Genomic DNA, 19,583 nt, shown 5'->3' on the forward strand with positions numbered 1-19,583 from the left:
CATCCAAGTGGAATCTCTGTCCAATACCCCCACCCCAGAAGAATGGAAGAAGCATCCATGGAGGAGGATAGACTACTATAGAGTACAAAGTACTTGAGAGTTTGAGAGACACTTCAAAGTCAGATTTATCCACTAGGCAACAAATCTCAATTTGAGCATAATGGCTTTTAAGAAGTTGCACTTGACATGATACTATTTATGGGTCTCACTATATAATTTTAGCTAAATTACAGCAAAAAGTTTTTAGTTTCAGCTAAATAAGTTTTTTCCAAATGGACCTTTACTGAGATCTAGCTTCAACGCCATTTCATTTTATTTTTCTTTCCGTAAAGGGCTAACATGTAATTTTGCTAAATCGAAGGGGCAAAATTTCAAGACGACTGCCAACAAGACCACCAAAAAAAAGTAGAAAACAAACATTTATTTTTCTAATCTATATTTATATCTATACTTACGTAAATTTTTATATAATGTTTTTTTTTTGAGGAATATTTTTTTTAAATTTTTGTATATTGTAAGTATGTAACGCTAAATCTTTTTATTTTTGTTAAATAATTTTAAAGTTACCATATAAGTTTTTAAAATCCTTTTTTTTTTCACATCATTAATCAAATATACATTTAATTTGAATTTTAGAATTACAAATAGTGCTAAACTATGTTTGCTTAAACTAATTAAAACCCACACTTTTTTTTAATAAAACAACCCAATACCAAATAAATCTGGATTATTTTTTAAAATTATAATAAAATTAGATATATTCTTTTCTATAAATTCTCTAATTTGACTTTTTATATATCAATATCATATATAAATTTTTTGTCCAACTTTTTCATGTATTGTACAGTTTGTACTGGTTAATGATTTGCATTATGTTTTTTCCAACAACACTAAGGACAACTTTTTTCATAATATTTTTAATAATATATAAAAAGTAATAAGTTGTGATTGAAATAACATCACTTACATATAAATTTATCCGATTTCCTTTTTATTATGCACCAACTATATAATAATTGCAATGGCAAAAAAATTTGTATCCCTATATTTATGGATTTGCAAAAGCCCAAAAAGGCAAAAATGTAGTTTGTACCATTTTTCTCTTGGTCGGTGATTATTACTTTCAATCATAAAATCCCAAACATATAACATTTCGGACCTCCAATTCGGCCTAACAATGTGACCATCTTCGACTACAGGCCCAAAGCTGAGATGTCTACCGAGCCTCCTAAGTCTCCATAGGCTGAACCCGTAATAATAAAGGAATTAAAGCCGAAGCTGATTCTTTTTATTTTATAAAAACCCAGTTTTAAGTTTACCTCGTTGAATTTGAAGCCGAAAAGAGAGTTCGAAATTGGTGTTTGATGAAATCTATAATCTTTTTTTGTTGGTTCCTCAAGATTTAGGAAGATTTTAGTTTACACTCGTTTTGGGTTGTGTTGTGCGGCTTGTGCCTTGATTTTTACTCGTTTTGATCTCACGTTAAAATCTTCCATTTGAATACAAGCTTGAAATTTATAAACAGAACTTTAATTACCACTGGGCAGCAAATATCAATTTAAATATAATTGCTTTTATAAACAGAGCTTCAACACCAGTTCGCCTTGTTTTCCTTTCAAGACAGGAATTTTGGCTTACGAAAAAAAAAAAAAAAAAAAAAACCTTTGTAGGATTTCAAGGGATAAAGGCCATAAAAATTGGTAAAAAAATTTACTTTTCTAATATATATATATATATATATATATATATATATACACACACCAATATTTATAATATAAAATGAAATCTTTTTAACTTTTAGTTGATCTTTTTTTTATAAAGTTACCATACAAGTTATCAAAAATCCAGAGTGTTTCACATGACTAGTCAAATACTATATCTTTTCAATTTGATTTTCAGAGTAACAAATAGTGATAAACTATGTTTGTTTAAATTAATTAAAGGCCACACTTTTTATTTTATTTTATTTATTTATTTATTTATTTTTTATAAATCTATAAAGCAACCCAATACCAAATAAATCCTTATAAAATTAGGTTTATTTTTTAAACAACAACAATAATAATAAAATTAGATATGTATACTGAAACAGAATTCAACGACACCAAGCTACGGGTTGAAGCTAAATCCTTATCAGTGGAAATGTCTTCAAAATTCCCAACAATTGCCTAACAAAGACCAAATAACTAACAAGAAAACACTAGAACGAATAATAAAACACTAGAATATCAACTTTTTGGGGGCTGCCTCAAATACTGATGGGATTGCAAGCGCTCTGGAGACATTTTAGCTTGTCTTCATACAGTCCTGAATCCACGAGCTCATGGTCATCTAACTACTGAAATACCTGTTCAATAGCATCTTTAATTCTTACATTCAGGGTCAAGCTTGGCACCAATCTTCTCATCATTGATAATATTCCTCACCTTGCAAGCATAGTCCACCAAAGCTTTCCTAGCATTAGACTTCTTCCTGTGTTCATCATCTTTAGCCTTGTACGTCTCTGCATCCTTCACCATCCTCTCAATCTCTTCACTGGACAGACTTAACTTATCTTTAGTAATGGTGATCTTACTCGTCGAACCAGTGGTAATCTCCTTAGCAGAAACATTCAAGATACCATTAGCATCAATATCAAAGCAAACTTTTACCTAAGCTACGCCCCATTCAAGATACCATTAGCATCAATATCAAAGCAAACTTTTACCTTAGCTACACCCCTGGGTGCTGGAGGAATACCACAAAGCTCAAATTTCCCCCAAGAAGTTGTTATCCGTAGCTCTTGCACTCTCACCCTCGTAAACTGAGATGGAGATAGAAGTTTGGTTGTCACGTATGGTGGTGAGTTTCCCTCCTTTTTGGCAGGAATGGCAGAATTCCTTGGAAGCAAAACAGACATATCTTTCGTAGGATCAGTTAATACCCCAAGAGACAAAGGGGTGACATCTAAGAGCACGATATCTTGAAGTTTCTCAGAATCTTTACCAGTCAAGATAGCAGCTCCATAAGCCACAGCCTCATCAGGATTAATGCCCTTACAAAGCTCCTTCCCTTTGAAGAAGTCCTGCAACAACTGCTGCACCTTAGGAATTCTGGAAGAACCACCTGAAACAACAACATCATGGACACAATTCTTGTCCATCTTAGAGTCGGTCAGGCACTTCTTCACAATATCCATACACTTCTTGAACAAATCCATGTTGAGTTCCTCAAATTTGGCACGGGTAATAGTTGAAGAGAAATCAATACCTTTATACATAGAATCGACTTCAATGTCGGTCTCAAGAAAGAATCCGTTTTGATTTCTCACAAGCAGTTCTTAACCTCCTAAGAGCTTTGGGGCTATCACTAATGTCCACCTTGTGTTTCCTCTTAAATGTTGCAACAAAGTGTTTTACCATTCTGTTATCAAAGTCCTTGATTGTCTCCAGCAACTGCCTTCACTTCAAAGACACCATTCTCAATAGTAAGTAGTGAGACATCTGCAGTACCACCACCCAAATAAAAAATTAACACATTTTTCTTGCCAATGCAGCCAAACTTCTCAAGACCATATGCAATGGCTGCGGCAGTTGGTTCATTGATTATACGCAGGACATAAGCCTGTAATGCCTCCAACATCCATTGTGGCCTTACGCTGGAAATCATTGAAGTAAGCAGCCACATTCTTCACAGTTGTGCCCAGGTAGATTTCGGCCATCTCACGCATCTTCCTAAGGACCATAGATGAGATTTCCTCAGCAGAAAAATGCTTCTCCTTGCCCTTACAGTTTACCACGATCGTAGGCTTATCACTAGGACCTTCAATAACCTTAAATGGCCGAAGGTTGATATCACTCTGAACCAAGGATCAGAGAATCTCCTACCAATCAACCACTTTGCATCTGCAATATAATAACTTTTTAGAAACAGTTCAAATAGAAAGGAAAAAAAAATTATAAGACAACAATAAAGCCCAAGAAGCAGAAATTAGATATTGATTTTTTTTTGGTTGACAATTATATTTTATTTGTGAATTAAAGGAATGAAAGAGGACATTTTGTAGCTCATATAATAAAACTAATAACAAAATTTTAAAAGGGAGAAAAAAAAAATCAACTATTGGCTCATGAAGCTGCTCTTATAACATTGTGATTTCACGTTAAAATCTGAAATTTGATTAGAGCTGATGATACATGGATACAAAGTTTGAAAATTTTAAATGGGGACTTGATAATTACAGTCACTAAGAGTTCATAATTTATTCATATAAGGGAAAAAGTTATGAGTTCGTTAAATGATTTTTATTTTTTACTACTGAAATTGTGAATGCTATTAACATTATTAAAGTGATTTAAGTGGAGAAATTTTTATTTTCTTCTGAACTATTGTAGGGAGGAACATTTTTATGGCTAATATGTGAGTGCACAATAATTTTAAAAAGAAAAAAAGAAAAAAGAAAACAAAAGAAGAGAAACTAGAAAATTCCTGAAAATAAATTTTTTCCCTTTTCTTTTAAGGAGTATATCATACACGAGCAATAAATTGTGTTTTTGGTGAATGAGAATTCAGAACATAAAACTTTATCTGTGATTAAATACAGTCCAAAATAAGTTGTTCTAACAGTCGCCAAAATAATAATCCATGTAAAAGCAAGAGCCAAGAAGATAGGCTTAGACAAATGCAATATATACCAAGAATACACATTGATGTTGGCAGGGATGGAACTATGCTTGGACCCCCGGGGGGGGGGGGGGGGAGGGCAACGCCCCCCCTAGTCCAATGAGAAAAAGGGAAGTATATAATATATATAATATATAAAGCTTGTTTTTTTAATTTTCATGCTCTATTTTTATTCAATACTTTCACACTTTCATACAAAAAAAAAAAAAAAAAAAAAAACTTTCTTTATTCAAATTTTCATTAAATTTTGATTCTTTTTGTGGTTATTTGTCTAGGTTTTAAATGATTTATGAAATTTATCTTAAAACATTAGCATAAGATAATTGCAGTTTAAGTGTTTGATGAAGTTCCCCAAAGAAGTTTGGGATAAACACACACACACACACACACACACACACACACACACATATATATTCTTTTATAAATTGCTTGGATAAAAAACATGGTTATCTTTGGGTTAATCTAGAGCTACAATATGAAGGTTTAGGCTATAATTTTTTTTTTTAAGCACTTGAGTTTGAGTGTATCTCGCCCCCCCCCCCCCCCCATTTGAAATCCTAGCTCCGTCCCTGGATGTTGGTAAGTAAAAAACCAAGTTTTTTTAGAATTAAAAAAAAATTTTTATCCAAAAAAAAAAAAAAAAAGTTGTTTGAAGATTATCGAAGACAGAGTTGGTGGGGTTCTTGGCAACCTGGTTCATGGCAGCATCACCGACCAAGCTTTGGGTATGAGTGAAAGCAACATAGGAAGGAGTAGTCCTGTTCAATGAAGCATGGGTGCGTTTCCGGATTCGGGTGCGGGACTCAGCAATTTTTGAAAAAGTTGGGTGCAGGTGCGGCGATTAAAAATATTTTTATTTTTATTTTCTATATATTTCCTTCATATACTGGTACCTAATAACAACCCTAGGTAAGAAGTGGAGCTAATCTTTGTCCACTTCGGAACCTAACTTTGTTTATTTTAAGTAACTGGTGGTCAATCGTGCATCTTAGCCTCTGGCCTTTATAAACACAAACACAAAGTATCCCAATGTAAAACCTAAAACAAAAACAGCAAAATGGAGCCAGTTCTATACACAGACCCAAGCTCTAGCAACTCAACTTTATCATCATCATCACCAATCCCACCATGAGATGACATGTTTTGGCATGATTCAAGGCCAATTTTGGCCTGTTTCGGCCGTTTCGGTCCATTTCAACCATTTCGGTTGCCAGCCGATACGACCCGATTTGGCTAAATTGGCTCGGTTCGGTGTGAATAGGTGCGAATCGAAGCCGAGTCTTGGGCCTTTGAGTACGTCAGTGCCGCGTTTAACGTGACTCTATGAGGTAAGGAGAAGGGTTTGAGCAAACAGGAGGGTACTTGGGTCTCCGAGTATAAGGCCACCCATTGTAGGAAACCCAGCGCCCACAATACAAATAGATTGTGAGCCCCAAGTAGAGGCTGAACCCAATAGCCATATTTTGGGTACGCACAGTATGTGTGTAGTAAAAAATAAATAGTAGAAGAAGATTTTATTTTCAAAAAAAAAAAAAATTGATTAAGATGTGGACCTCCTCTGTTGGTTTTGGGATCCCCTTTATCGAAATCCCCTAGAGGAACGAATGAGGCTTACTAGCAATCTATATATTGAGGAGGATAAAGAAGAAAGCAGTTAGGACATGCTCTAAAATCAGGTTTATCAAGTCAAACTCGACGTGATTATAAGCCTTACTAGTTTAGATCCAACTTCAACATCATTTCACTTTGTTTTCCTTTCTACTTAGAAGACATGTAATTTTAAAGGAGAATATGACAAATAATATGGAACAATTTCCCATATATTTTTAGAGAAACAAACACACACAAAGGATAAAGAATTTGTGATGTTTCTTTGTGCAAGATCCATATTCTTTCTCCTTTTTGTGTGTATTTTTATTTTTGAAAAAAAAAAAAAAAGTAATTTTGCTTGTGAAAGGAAATAAAAAAATAAAAAATAAACTTTATAGGATTTCAAGTTGACAAGACCACCAAAAAATTATTAAAAAAAATCAAAACATTTACTTTCTAATCTATATCTATATTAATATCAATATTTATATATAATATAATATGAAATCTTTTTTTATTTTTGTGGATATTTTATTTAAGTTACCATATAAGTTTTTTTGAAAATTAACAGTTATAAGCTTTTCACATGATTAGTCAAAAATATATTTTTAATAGTTATGAATATATAATGCTATACTATGCTGCTTTAAACTAATTAAAACCACACATTTTTTAAATAAATTAAGCAGGTCAAAACAAAATATATTCTTTTTAATTCATTGTTTTTTTTTTTTAAATAATAACTAAATTAGATATGTTCTTTTCTATAAATTCTCTAATTTCACCTTTTAGTTATGTACTTATTAATTAAAAAATTTTATATATAATTCTTTTGTCTAACTTTTTCATGTGTTACACGGTTAATGACTAGGTCTATTATTTCTAATAGTAAGGATAACTATTTCAATAACCTTTCTCACAATATTTTTTCTTTTAAAAGGATTTCAGCCTATGACGTTTTATTCGTTATGTTAAAATTAATAAGTTGCATCTTTTATTTTCACAAAATGGTACATGACTAACTGTCATTGTAGGCACAGTTTGCTTTTATTAACTTACATCAAGTGGAGTTGTAAAGGAAAACGTGAGGATTGATTCATTGTCGGTGTCTGGATTGATTCAGGATCCTTTGCCGTCCACTATTTCTCTCACAACCAAAAATTAAAAATTCTCTTGTCCTTGAATCTGGATTTTTTTTTCTTTATATAAATTCAGGGGTAAGGTTACATTTCAGAAAGGTTACGTAACAGGGCAATTTATCCTCTCCATGAACAGAGTCCAGGCTAACCCTTTATCAATTCATATTGCTTACTAATCTAATCGAAGACTCTAAAATGCAAACAAACTGTGGCTTTTACAGGATAAATCAACTTCCGAGCTAGACAGGTTGAAGCTAAACCTTATCAGCTGGCATAAAATGACAAATCCAAAAATTTAGAGTCATAAATTTCCAAACAAGGACAAATTACTAGCAAGAAAATAAAAGACTTAAAAGGGTTGGAAAAATAAATTCGAAATAGTCACACTGGTGAAATGGTTTGCACCCTTACATGTGTTGTACTTTTGAGAGGTGCTACTCAAAGTTTTTGATTTTGTCCACAAATCCTATGAATGATTGGGTTGCAGATGCTCTCAAGCGTTTCCAGCTTGTCCTCATATCGTAGGCATCTAACCACTGAATCACCTGTTCAACAGCATCATTAATCTTTTTCTTACGTACGAGGCCAAGCTTGGCACCAATCTTCTTATCATTGATAGTGTTCCTCATATCGTAGGCATAGTTCTCCAAAGTTAACTTAGCCTCAACCTTCTTCCTGTGTTCATCATCTTCAGCCTTGTATATCTCTGCACATCTTGGACCATCCTGTCAATCTCTTCAGTCTTCACTGGACAGTCTTGCCTTATCATTAGTGATAGTGATCTTACTCATCACACCAGTGGTCATCTCCTTAGCAGAAACATTCAAGATGCCATTAGTGTCAATATCAAAACAAACTTTTGCCTTAGTAACACCCCTAGGTGCTGGAGGAATGCCAGAGAGCCGAAATTGTCCCAATAAGTTGTTGTCACAAGTTCTAGTTCTCTCACCCTCGTAAACAGAGAACAACATAGAAGTTTGATTGTCACTCATGTTGTAGTAGTTCTCCTCCTTCTTGGTGGGAATGGCGGTATTCCTTGGAATCACAATAGACATCTCTGATCCACAAACCTCTACACCGAGGGACAGAGGAGTGACATCTAAGAGCATGATGTCTTGAAGTTTCTCGTTACCCATTCCGGTCAAGATTGCAGCTTGAACAGCAGCTCCATATGCCACAGCCTCATCTGGATTAATGCTCTTACAAAGCTCCTTTCCATTAAAGAAGTCCCGCAACAACTGCCGCACCTTGGGAATTCTGGAAGAACCACCTGTAACAACAACATCATGGACACAGCTCTTGTCCATCTTAGCATCAGTCAAACACTTCTCCACGATATGGATACACTTCCTGAACAAATCCATATTGAGTTCCGCAAATTTGGCACGGGTAATAGTTTTAGAGAAATCAATACCTTTATATAAATAATCAACTTCAATAGTAGTCTCCATTGCAGAAGAAAGAATTATTTTTGCTTTCTCACAAGCGGTTCTTAACTTCCTAAGAGCTTTGAAGTCTACACTAATGTCCACCTTGTGCTGCCTCTTAAATATATTAACGAAGTGCTTTACCATTCTGTTATCAAAGTCCTCACCTCCAAGGTGAGTGTCTCCAGCAACAGCCTTTACTTCAAAGACACCCTTCTCAATGGTAATTAGTGAGACATCTGTAGTGCTACCACCCAAATAAAAAATCAATACATTTCTTTTGCCAATGCTACTTGCCATCCTATCAAGACCGTAAGCAATGGCGGCAGCAGTTGGTTCATTAATTATACGCAGGACATGCAGGCCTGCAATTCCTCCAGCATCCCCTGTTGCCTTACGTTGTGAGTCATTGAAGTAGGCAGGGACAGTAATAGCTGCATTCTTCACATGCCTAGGTAGGCTTCAGCAATCTCACGCATCATTCTAAGGACCATAGATGAGATTTCCTCCGCAGAAAAGTGCTTCTCTTCACCCTTATAATCGACAATGATCATAGGCTTATCACCAGGACCTTCAATAACCTTGAATGGCCAAAGATTGATATCACTTTTGTTAGGTTCTAAAGTTTAGGATTTTATGTATTTAGAACTCTAATTTGTATTGTTGGCAAACCATAATCAAAACAATGTGTTTAGAAGTGTTTAAAGCTAGCTCAAAGTTGTGCGTCAATGTAAAGTTGGAATCGAGTTAAAGCAGGAAAGGATTATGCCTTTCGGCCTGGCTCGATCGATCGAAAGACAGGCTCGATCGATCGAAGCTCGGGCAGAATGTTTTTCTGCAGATTCGTCCAACTCAGCCCTAGTTGTTTTAAAACGTTTTTAGGGTTTCTTATTTGTCCTAAGTATAAAAGGCAAACCCTAGCCACGTTTTAGTGTTGCTCATATTTGCGGTTTGTGTAAATCTCTTGTGAGATCTAGAGGAGCTTTCCTTTACTCAAACTTAGGGTTTTCAGGTAGAAGATTTATCTACGCCTTGATGATCAATTCAGTTGCTGCCATTGAAGCTTAAAGAAAACACAAGAGGGTGTGCTTGTAGCTGGTGGTGAATCCAAGAAAGAAGGAGTCCGTGGATTCGGAACTTGCACATGATCGTGTCAGTAAGTTTTACTGGTTGGTAGCAATAAGAAGTCGAGCGTGGGGGCTTGTAAGTTTTATTGTATGAACTTCGATTCTTTTAAGATAGTGGATTCAAGTTTACCTTGAGAATAGTTAGGTCAAATTCTCCCCAGGTTTTTACCGGTTTGGTTTCCTAGGCGATCATATTTTGTGTTATTTATTTCCGCTGCTTTGCATGATTTGATCTTTTATATTGTGATAACCTAGACTTGTTTAATTGGACTAAGTAATAACTTGGCTAATTACCTAGGTATAATCAATTGTTTAAGGGGTCTAAAAACTATCAACTTTGAACCAAGGGATCGCTAAATCTCCTACCAATCAATCGCTTGGCATCTACATGACAATACCATTTTAAGGAATTAAAAAATGATTTGACAACAATAAAGCATAAGGAGCATAAATAAATTAATCATTTCTTGTCCATAGGTATATATATATATATATATATATATTTATATTTAAGTAGAATTAGAAAACATCAAAAATTGGCAACTTAAGCTCTTGCTGATGACCTTGAAAATTTTTAATTTGAATCGATACTATATCCCTGAAATTTGTAACAGAGAACTTTAATTAAGATCATATTGACTACAATTAATAAAGTCAAAACTGCCCGTAATTGATAGCTTTTAACACCATGCGTGGTAGAATTTGAACGAGATTGTCGCCTATAAAATGGTGAATATGAATAATATAAAACATTGTGATATTCGGGTAAGTTCGTTTTTTCCTGGGTTTTTTGGACTTATTTAATTAGGTAAAGTATAGTAATATATTTATCATTTGAAGAAAAAGTAGAGTTATATTTTTATTGAAAAAACAAAAGTATAGATATATTTTTATGTAATTTAATTTCAAATAAAATAAAAGGCAAATAATAATAAGCTCGTCCAAACATATTACAATGATTAAGTCGAACAACCCTGCATCTTTTGGCTAATATTTTAGTGCAAACTAATTTTGTAAAAGGAATATGTACATTTTTAGACCCCTTAAAACACAACTAAATTAACCTAGTTAATTGGCCAAGTGATTACTTAGTCAAATTATTCAAATTTAGGTTAACACAAATATATCATATTATGTAAAGCAGCAGAAAATAAATAACACAAAGATATGATGACCTAGGAAAACCAAACTGGTAAAAAACCTGGAAATGATTTAACCTAACTATCTTCAAGGTAAAACAGATCCACTATGAAAGAATTGAAGTTTACACAATAGCGACTTAGACCACTAACATCCTATTGCTACCTCGAGTAAAAAACTTATTACCATAATCACATAATAGCTCCAAGTCCACAGACTACTTCTTTCTTGGATTTACAGTAAGTACAAGTACTCTCACTTATGTATCTTTAAGCTCTTTATGTAGCAACCGAACCGATCATCAAGCTCTTGATATAATCTTGATTCTTGATAACCCTAAGTATATGTGAAGGCAAACACCTCTAGATCTCACAAGAGATTCACATACATAGCATAAACAGCAACCACAAAATGTGGCTAGGGTTTTTCCTTTTATACTTAAGGCAAAACATAAAACCCTACACGTCAAACGGGCTTGGGCTGAGTTGGAAAATTTTGTAGAAAAACAATCTGCATGAGCTTCGATCGATCGAGTCTAATTTTTGATCTATCGAGCCTTGTAGAAAAACAATAGTAATTTTTTGCAATTACTCGATTTCAACTTTACATACAAATATACTTTAATCAAGTCTAAAACAAGACTGAATGTTTTGATCATGGTTTGCCAACATTACATAATGAAGTTCTAATACATTTAAACCTAAAGTCTTAGAACCTAACAGAATAACTAGAAACGACCGGAAAATAAGTTCCATATTTGCTTTAAATTATTCACTAATCTTATCAACTAATGCACAGAAAAGTTTGATAATTATATATGAGACATTCAATTATAAGTACTACATTCACTAATCTGATCAACTAATGCACAGAAAAAAATTTGATAATTATATATGAGACATTCAATTAATAAGTCCTACATTCTCAAAAATAAATTTAATAAGTACTTTTGATAAATAACAAGTTAAATTAGAGAATTTGTGATAAGGATTTTTCCTAATTTAATTAGAAATTATTAAACCTAAAATTAGAATTTGTTTAGTATTAGGGTCCTAGTTATCTCTATGCTTCAGGCGAAAGTTTATTTAAATATGATACATATTAATTCAATAAGTACTAATAAATAAAATTTAATTAGATAATTTATTTTTAAAAAAAAGATCAAACCTAATTTAATCAAAATTTGTTGTACCATTTGTTTACTTATCAAAAACGATGGTGAATTTTAATTAATTTAAATTAATATAGTTTGATATTATTTCTAACTATAAAAAATAAATTAATATATTAGAATGAGTCAACACCAAAAAAAAAAAAAAAGAGGGTCAAGGTTAGATTTTTTTTTTTTTTTTTTTTTTTTTTTTTTTTTTTTTTTTTTTTTTTTTAGTTCCCATGTGCCCCACTTAACCCCACTACCCATCATTCTGAGCCACTCATTTTCACACTATCCATCTTCTCTCTTTTGGCCGGCTCTCTCTTTTCTTTCTTTCATTTTTCTTTCTTTTCTCTTTACTTAAACACACACACACACTCCCTTCCACACTCACCCGCCGGCCTCCACTCCAAACCACACCATCTCACCATCATTTTTCCGGCAAGATCACCGGAAAAATATTTAGGAACTCCAAAACATCTTCATCATTTTATTTAAGGCAAAAATTTCTAATATTTTTGGTGGGTTTTACACTTTTACTTGAGGTTATTTTTATCTAAACTTTAATAATGATACTCATGTGATTTATGAGTATTGGAAGTGATATTTATGTGTTTTATGTATGGGTTTTGTATTGGTAGAATTATTTGATGAGTGGGTATATATTTTGTGCTATTGATGACTACTTAAGGTTTATATATGGTGGAAAAATTTAGGGGTTTTAAGTTATAACATGTGATGGTTGGTGAATTTAATTTTTCTATTGCCATTGGGTTTATTTGGAGTTAGTTGAGGTTCCAAATTTCTTATCTTGGAGGATATATTGATTTTACTTTCATGGGTCTCTTAATGATGTAGTGTAAATTTTATGGAAACTAGTCATAATGTTGGAGATGATATTAAATGGGTTAACTTTATAATTGGAGTTTTTGCCTTGTGAATCATTTTGTTAAGAAACTATGGAAGTGGAATATATTATTATTGATGAGGTTAGATGCTAGGCTTGCCTAATTAAGTGATTATTTGGCAATTCCTAAATTGTGGCTAGATGCAATTTCAAGCTCTATACTCATTGTGATAGGTTTACTTGATATTGTTTAGGTTCTAGCTAATCTCCTTGGAGCTTGGAGAATTAGGATTTTGCGGTTGCGAGATAAGTAGCTTTTTAATGAGATTTTTTGGAAAATAGCCATGTTTCATAAATGTTGTTTTTGGATCAAACACATTTTGGAAAATTGTATATGAATATATGTTTTCTTAAAAGTGTTGTGTTGTGACCCTACTATATATTATTATATATGAAAATGCATCATATTTGGTATTGCATTTGGGGAAATGCATGAATTGTTGATATGGAAAAAAAAATGAGCATCTTTTATTTAATCTTTGATAAGGAAATCTTGGATGTTATGGTATATTAGAAAATTTAAAGATGCTTATCTTGTCTTAGCACTGGATTTTTGGTAATGTATCCACCTTCCATATCCATTTTCCTTCAAAGAAACCAGCTTCTCCCCCTTCCCCTTTAGCAATTCTGTAGGCACTCTTGCCATCAAAGTTTCCTGAGGGTGAATAAACCCAGCTGATACAATCAAGAGTGTACGGAGAAATTGGTATTGGTATAGCTCCAATTGTCCTCCCCACGACACTTGGTAAATCAAAGGAGATTTGTTGCAAATTCCACATTCCATCTAGGATCATATCTTTCACCTGCAATTGATCCTCACCTCTGTTAAGAGGTCCGATGATCATGTTCCTGAGAGGCCCTTCCGATAGCTATTTGTCAAGCCAAAATTTTAAATTGCTGTTTCCTCCCACCAGCCATTTCGATCCTTTGTTAAAGACATCCTGCCCTTTTTAATGGCAGACCAGGTACGAGAGCAAGGTCTCTTGGGGTTTGTGTATTTACTTCTCATCACCTTGGCCCAATTTTGGTCTTTTTCCACATGCATACGCCAGTTAAGCTTAGCAAGCAGTGCTACATTTTTTGGCCTTGCTGCAGTCACTCCTAGGCCTCCTTCTTTTTTTGGCTTAGTGATTTTTTCCCAACTCACAATGTGCAGCTTCCTTTTCTCCACCGAAGAGCCCCAAATGAAGTTTCTGTTGGTTTTGTCTAAAGCATCAATAATTTTCCCAGGGAGCATGACACCTTGCATCACACAAGAAAATTATTATGGTTGCTTGTGCAGATTATGAGCTTCCTTTATGGGGCATTGATGGCTAGGACTGTTACTGCTAGAATTCAGCATCAAGTGTGGCTATGGTACAGACTGTTACTATTGGAGTTCAACATCAGGTATGGCTAAACAGTGCAAACTGCTACTGCTGGAGTTCAGCATTAGGTGCAACAAGGTAGTGTTGACTGTTACTGCTGATGTTCAGCATCAGGTACAGCTAGGAAGTGCAGACTGTTACTATTGGAGATCAACATCTGGTGCAAGTTGTTACTGCTGGAGTTCAACATCAGGTGCAGCTGTGGTGTAGACTGTCACTGCTGGAGTTTAGCATTAGGTGCGGCTGTGATGTAGACTGTTACTGCTGGAATTCAACATCAAGTGTGGCAAGGTGCAGATTGTTACTGCTAGAGCTCAACATCAAGTATGGCTGGGTAGTGCAAACTGATACTACTGGAGATCAGCATCTGGTGCAACTAGGCAGTGGAGTCTGCTACTTCTGAAATTTGGCATCAAGTGCAATTGTGGAATGCTAACTTTGTACTACTAGATGGTTGATATTTTAAGTTCCATATTGCTGGATGTTTCACAACTTAAGAGGCATGGTGATTCTTCATTTATTGTTGACTCCCCAGTGGAGTTGCCAGAATGTCGGGGGCATTTTTTATTTGTTGCCAATATGATATTTGGGAAGTCAAGACCGAGATTCGACTTTAGGTTTGGAATATGGCCTAAAGGCTATCGGTGAAGTGTGAAAGACCCATTTTGCTCAAGGTCCGAGTTGCATCCAACAAATATAATAATAAGGCCCCAAAAATACCTCCTACAAAGATAAGTTAGCACAAAAGATGACCCTCCACAATAAGTGCTTAAATAATAGTCCAGTAGTAAATAAGAAAAACATTTAGTGGTAGATATTTGAAAAATTAATAAATGTATTTGCATAGTAAAAATTATGCATTTCATCCATAGTCAGTTAATATAAAAGTGGGCCTCTTATAACAAGTACATAGGAAGATAATGGTCCAATAATGAACATAACAAACCTCCAATGTTAACTTCTAATTAATTAATAAATGTGTTTACATGATAAGAATCATATATTTTCCTCATTATTATTAAGTCAACATAAGGGAAAACTCCCATAGTATCCAAGAAATTATGACCTTCATGTTAGGACATATGTGATTCACTTGTTAGGAACATATGTTACTATTTTTTGTAATTGGCTAATCTTTTGACAAAACACACATATTTGTGTAGATCTAGAATGTGTTTAATAGTTCAAGAAACTGTGTTTCAAGATCAAGTGTTGAAGACATGTAAGTCTGTCCAAGAAACAAGCCGAAGAAGTGTCTGTCATTAATGCTCGACAGTTAGCTCGATAGCTAGCTATCCATTGAGCTTAAGAAGCTGTTCCAGCCCCGTGGCTCGACAGTTGCTCAACAGCATCTCGGTAGACAGGTATCTGTCGAGCTTTATGAAAAACAGAATTCCAATTCTGTTTTGACTCCAATCCGGTTTTATGTGTTTGGGCTTTCTTTTCTCACAACCCTAGACATATAAAAGGATTATTTTAAGGGCCATCAGAGAGTTCACAAGTTGCATAAGTGTTGAGCAAAGTTTGTTCAAGCAAATTGTGACCGGAGACAGAATTTGCCCTAGTTCATCATTCTTGAAGAAGTTGTTGTGTTTATGCACCATAGGATTTTGTGACCAAGCATCTTCTTGATCTTTATCGTTGGGATGAACTGAAGAACTTTACAACCAACAACCTTCTCTAGTTGGTGCTTGAAGTTGCTACTGGGATCCGCGCAATTGGTTAGTCATGTACTGGGAGCCGTGCATCGAAAGAAGAAATTATCACTACAGAACAAGTCTAATTGGGTATTGGGATAAAGGTTTAACTAGGTTGGTATAAGGTACTGAGATTCTTTTACTTGTAACCGCTTGTGATAATAGTGAAATTTTGGGAGTGGTGATCTTAAAATCACTTGATGGGGTTTTTGCCGTATTGGTTTTCCCCATTTTTAAACAAATCATTGTGTTATTTTATTTTCCGTTGCATATTTAGATTAATTGGTGATTTGTTTGTGTTACCACGCATTTACATGTTAATTAACTTAATTAATTTACTTGGCTAAATTAATTGGTTAATTTATCACAAAGGGTCGATTCGTTTTTGGCCTATCACTTCATTATAATAGCAATAAAAAAGGATTAAAGGCTTATAATTACAAGTAAAAGAGGAAAAAATAGGATGGAATGAAGGGAGAGAAAGACCCCTAGCTTAGTGTAGCAAATATTTAACCAAGATTCTTATGTCCATGTTGGAATATGTGGAAGGATGTATGGTAAATGATAGAAACTACTATTATATGAGTGGGGGGGAGGGGGGTGGGGGGTGGGGGAGTATATGGTGATGTGGGAATAAAATGGTAAAGGAACTTGGTTATTTTTTGCCATGGTGGAGAGAGACTGATTTTAACTAATCATGAGACCTTTATGGTGACGGGTTTTGTTAAAAAAAGGGAAGGAATATTTGTGAGTTGATGGGTATGGTTATTTATGAACTAAAAAAGGAACTTATTTCTGAATCAAGAGTTGAGAATAGCAAGATTGATGGAGACTTTGAGACAATTTCATCCCCCTGGGCGAGTAGAGAAGCTTAGGGAGCAATTAGCAAAAGTGAAAAACGTTAGGTCTGATTAGCAAGAGAATTTTCAGAATATCCATCATGAGATTTGGCCAAAAATGGTATGAACTTCTTTTTGAGTGCTTGTCTCCTTTGGGTAATGTCAGATGGAGCTGAAATTCAGAGTATCTAACCTAGGATTTGGCCAAAAATGGTGTGATTTGCTTTTGGGCTGCCTTACTTCTTTGGGCAAAGTCATACATGGGTGAATATTTGGGTAATCTTGCATTAAATGCTAAGATTTCTAAGGTTGGCTTCTGCCAATGGGATTAAGGCAGGTATTATGGTAGAATCTTGGTGCTGCAACTAAGATTTGAGGTTTAAGGAGTAGGAGCTATCACCCCAAGCTAGGTGTCAAGCTTTTAGCCTACTTTAGGGAGATCTACTGGAGATTTTTTATGCCCTCCAAATCACATTTCCCTCTATTTCCCCTTTTAGGAATTCATGGGTTTGGTTCATGAATTAGTTTTAGACATTTTTAGTACTAAAGAAACTAGTTTGTTGAAGTTTGGATGAGTTGGTCATGGCTTCCTCTAGCAGTAATTGAAATGTAGGAAGGAAGAATGGCATTTATTGCATTTCAACTTTTTGGTGTTAGTCCAGCCCCTTAGTGCTGTTCACATCAGAAATGGCAGTGGTAGAGAGGCTGATGGGACAAGTGGTCAACTCCTAATTTGGTTTGGGCTTGCTTTTTGAGGTGATCTCCAGTGGAAGGTAGAACTAAATGGAGTTCTCCAGCTTGGTCAGTTTGCATACATGGGCTGTTTTGGTTGAGACTTCATGTTGGGCTTGGCCATGAGGGCTGAGTACTTTGGTGAGCCTTTGACTTGGTGGTTCTCTCCACTTGGGCCTATCCTTTTGCTTTCTCATTGTGAGCCCTACTAAATGGACAAAACTACTATATATTGTCATGGATTTTTATTCCACATGGGCTTGTGTTAGTTAAAATGAAATGTATTCATGAGTTTTAATAAATATTTATGATAGGTTTTTGGGTCTTAATAAAAAATTGAATAATTTCTCATAATTTTTGCCATGGATTATTTTGTAAATGGTATTTTCTTTGGGGCTTTTAAATAGTAACCTCCAATGTTTCTTGTGAATAATATTTACCAAGAGTTTTAGTAAAGGCAATATCCATGGGTTTCCAATAAAATATGATAACAACCACTATAATGGAATAATGTGATATTCTCATGGGTTTTTCTATAGATAATGATATTGGGCTTGTAGGATAAATAATTACCATGGGTTTTGGAAATAAACATTATGAATGTTGTGATATAAGATAAATAGTGACCATGGGTTCTTATTATATAAATTCCAAGGTTTTATAATATGTTATGAAATAAATAAATGTCATGATTTTAAGATAAAGAATCATAACTTTCCATGGGCTTTTATAAGATAATTGCCATGGGTTTTGAGAATAAATAATTGTCATAGATTCCATGGGCTTATAATATATAGTAATGTTTAAGAACTTAAAAACATCTTTCATCATGGGGCTTTTAAGGAAAATACTTATGATATAATATTTTGCCAAGTATTAATAACCTTGGGCTTTTGATAAAATAGTTTCAAGTAATTAGCTTGGGCTTTTAATAGTGCCAACCTAAATTGGATTTTGATATTGCCAATGTGAGTTGGGCTTTTAATATTGTCAATGAGAATTGGGCTTTAAATATTGCCAGTGAGAACTTGGCTTTTAATGTTGCCAATGAGAATTAAACTTTTTTTATATTGCCTGTGAGAATTGGATTTTTGATAAATAAATTGCCACGGGTTTAAATCATGGGCTTTGATCATGGATTTGAATTCCAATGATAAAATTGCCGTGGGTTTAAACCATGAGATTTGATCATGGATTTGAATTCCATTGATAAAATTGTTTTGCCATGGACTAAAATCATGGGCTTTTCAAATATTATTAAGCATAAGTATTCTTGGACTTTAAATAAAATGGGATGTGTGTATTGGGCTTGTAGGGCCGATTTTGAGCTTAACTAAATAATGATAATAAAATTAGAAAAAATATGAGTTTTTTGGACTTTTTGTGATAGTTTATATCATGACTCAATTTAGATAATAAAATATGAAATATATGTGGTTAATATAATAATAGGGCAAAAATTATTTGTGAAAGTCCAATGACTTATTAGTAGTGTTTGAAAATAAATAGGTAGTGCTTAAATAAAATCAGTCGTAAAAAAAATGTACCCTAACAACTGGAAAGCAATTGGTAGAGTTCTTGGTTATTTTTTTTTAAAAAAAAACCATTAGTTTGGGACTCTTTTATTCCGAAATTCCAATTATGTTGGAAGATTATTTAGATGCTAGTTGGATTACTACTGTGAGTGATAAAAATCCACGTTTGGTTGGATATTCACTTTTGTTAGGTATATATATGAATAGGTTGTAATAATGATATTTGAGTTCTGAGAATATTGTTTCATAAAGTTTATAAAGTGAAAAT

General features: G+C 34.0%; 1 long non-coding RNA gene and 2 pseudogenes across 1 annotated transcript; 1 reads left to right on the top strand and 2 right to left on the bottom strand.

Annotated features, from left to right (window-relative positions):
• Positions 1-2,363: 2,363 nt before the first annotated feature.
• On the bottom strand, positions 2,364-5,802 carry LOC126696578 (heat shock cognate 70 kDa protein-like; annotated as a pseudogene).
• Positions 5,803-7,829: 2,027 nt separating this feature from the next.
• On the bottom strand, positions 7,830-10,925 carry LOC126696579 (heat shock cognate 70 kDa protein-like; annotated as a pseudogene).
• Positions 10,926-12,584: 1,659 nt separating this feature from the next.
• LOC126697493 (uncharacterized) lies at positions 12,585-15,128 on the top strand. Its single transcript, XR_007646213.1, has 2 exons — positions 12,585-14,534; positions 14,621-15,128. It is a non-coding gene; the product is annotated as an uncharacterized LOC126697493 (long non-coding RNA).
• Positions 15,129-19,583: the final 4,455 nt, after the last annotated feature.

The sequence above is a fragment of the Quercus robur genome, chromosome 8 (assembly GCF_932294415.1).
Source record: "Quercus robur chromosome 8, dhQueRobu3.1, whole genome shotgun sequence".
In the NCBI taxonomy this organism is placed as follows: Eukaryota; Viridiplantae; Streptophyta; class Magnoliopsida; order Fagales; family Fagaceae; genus Quercus; species Quercus robur.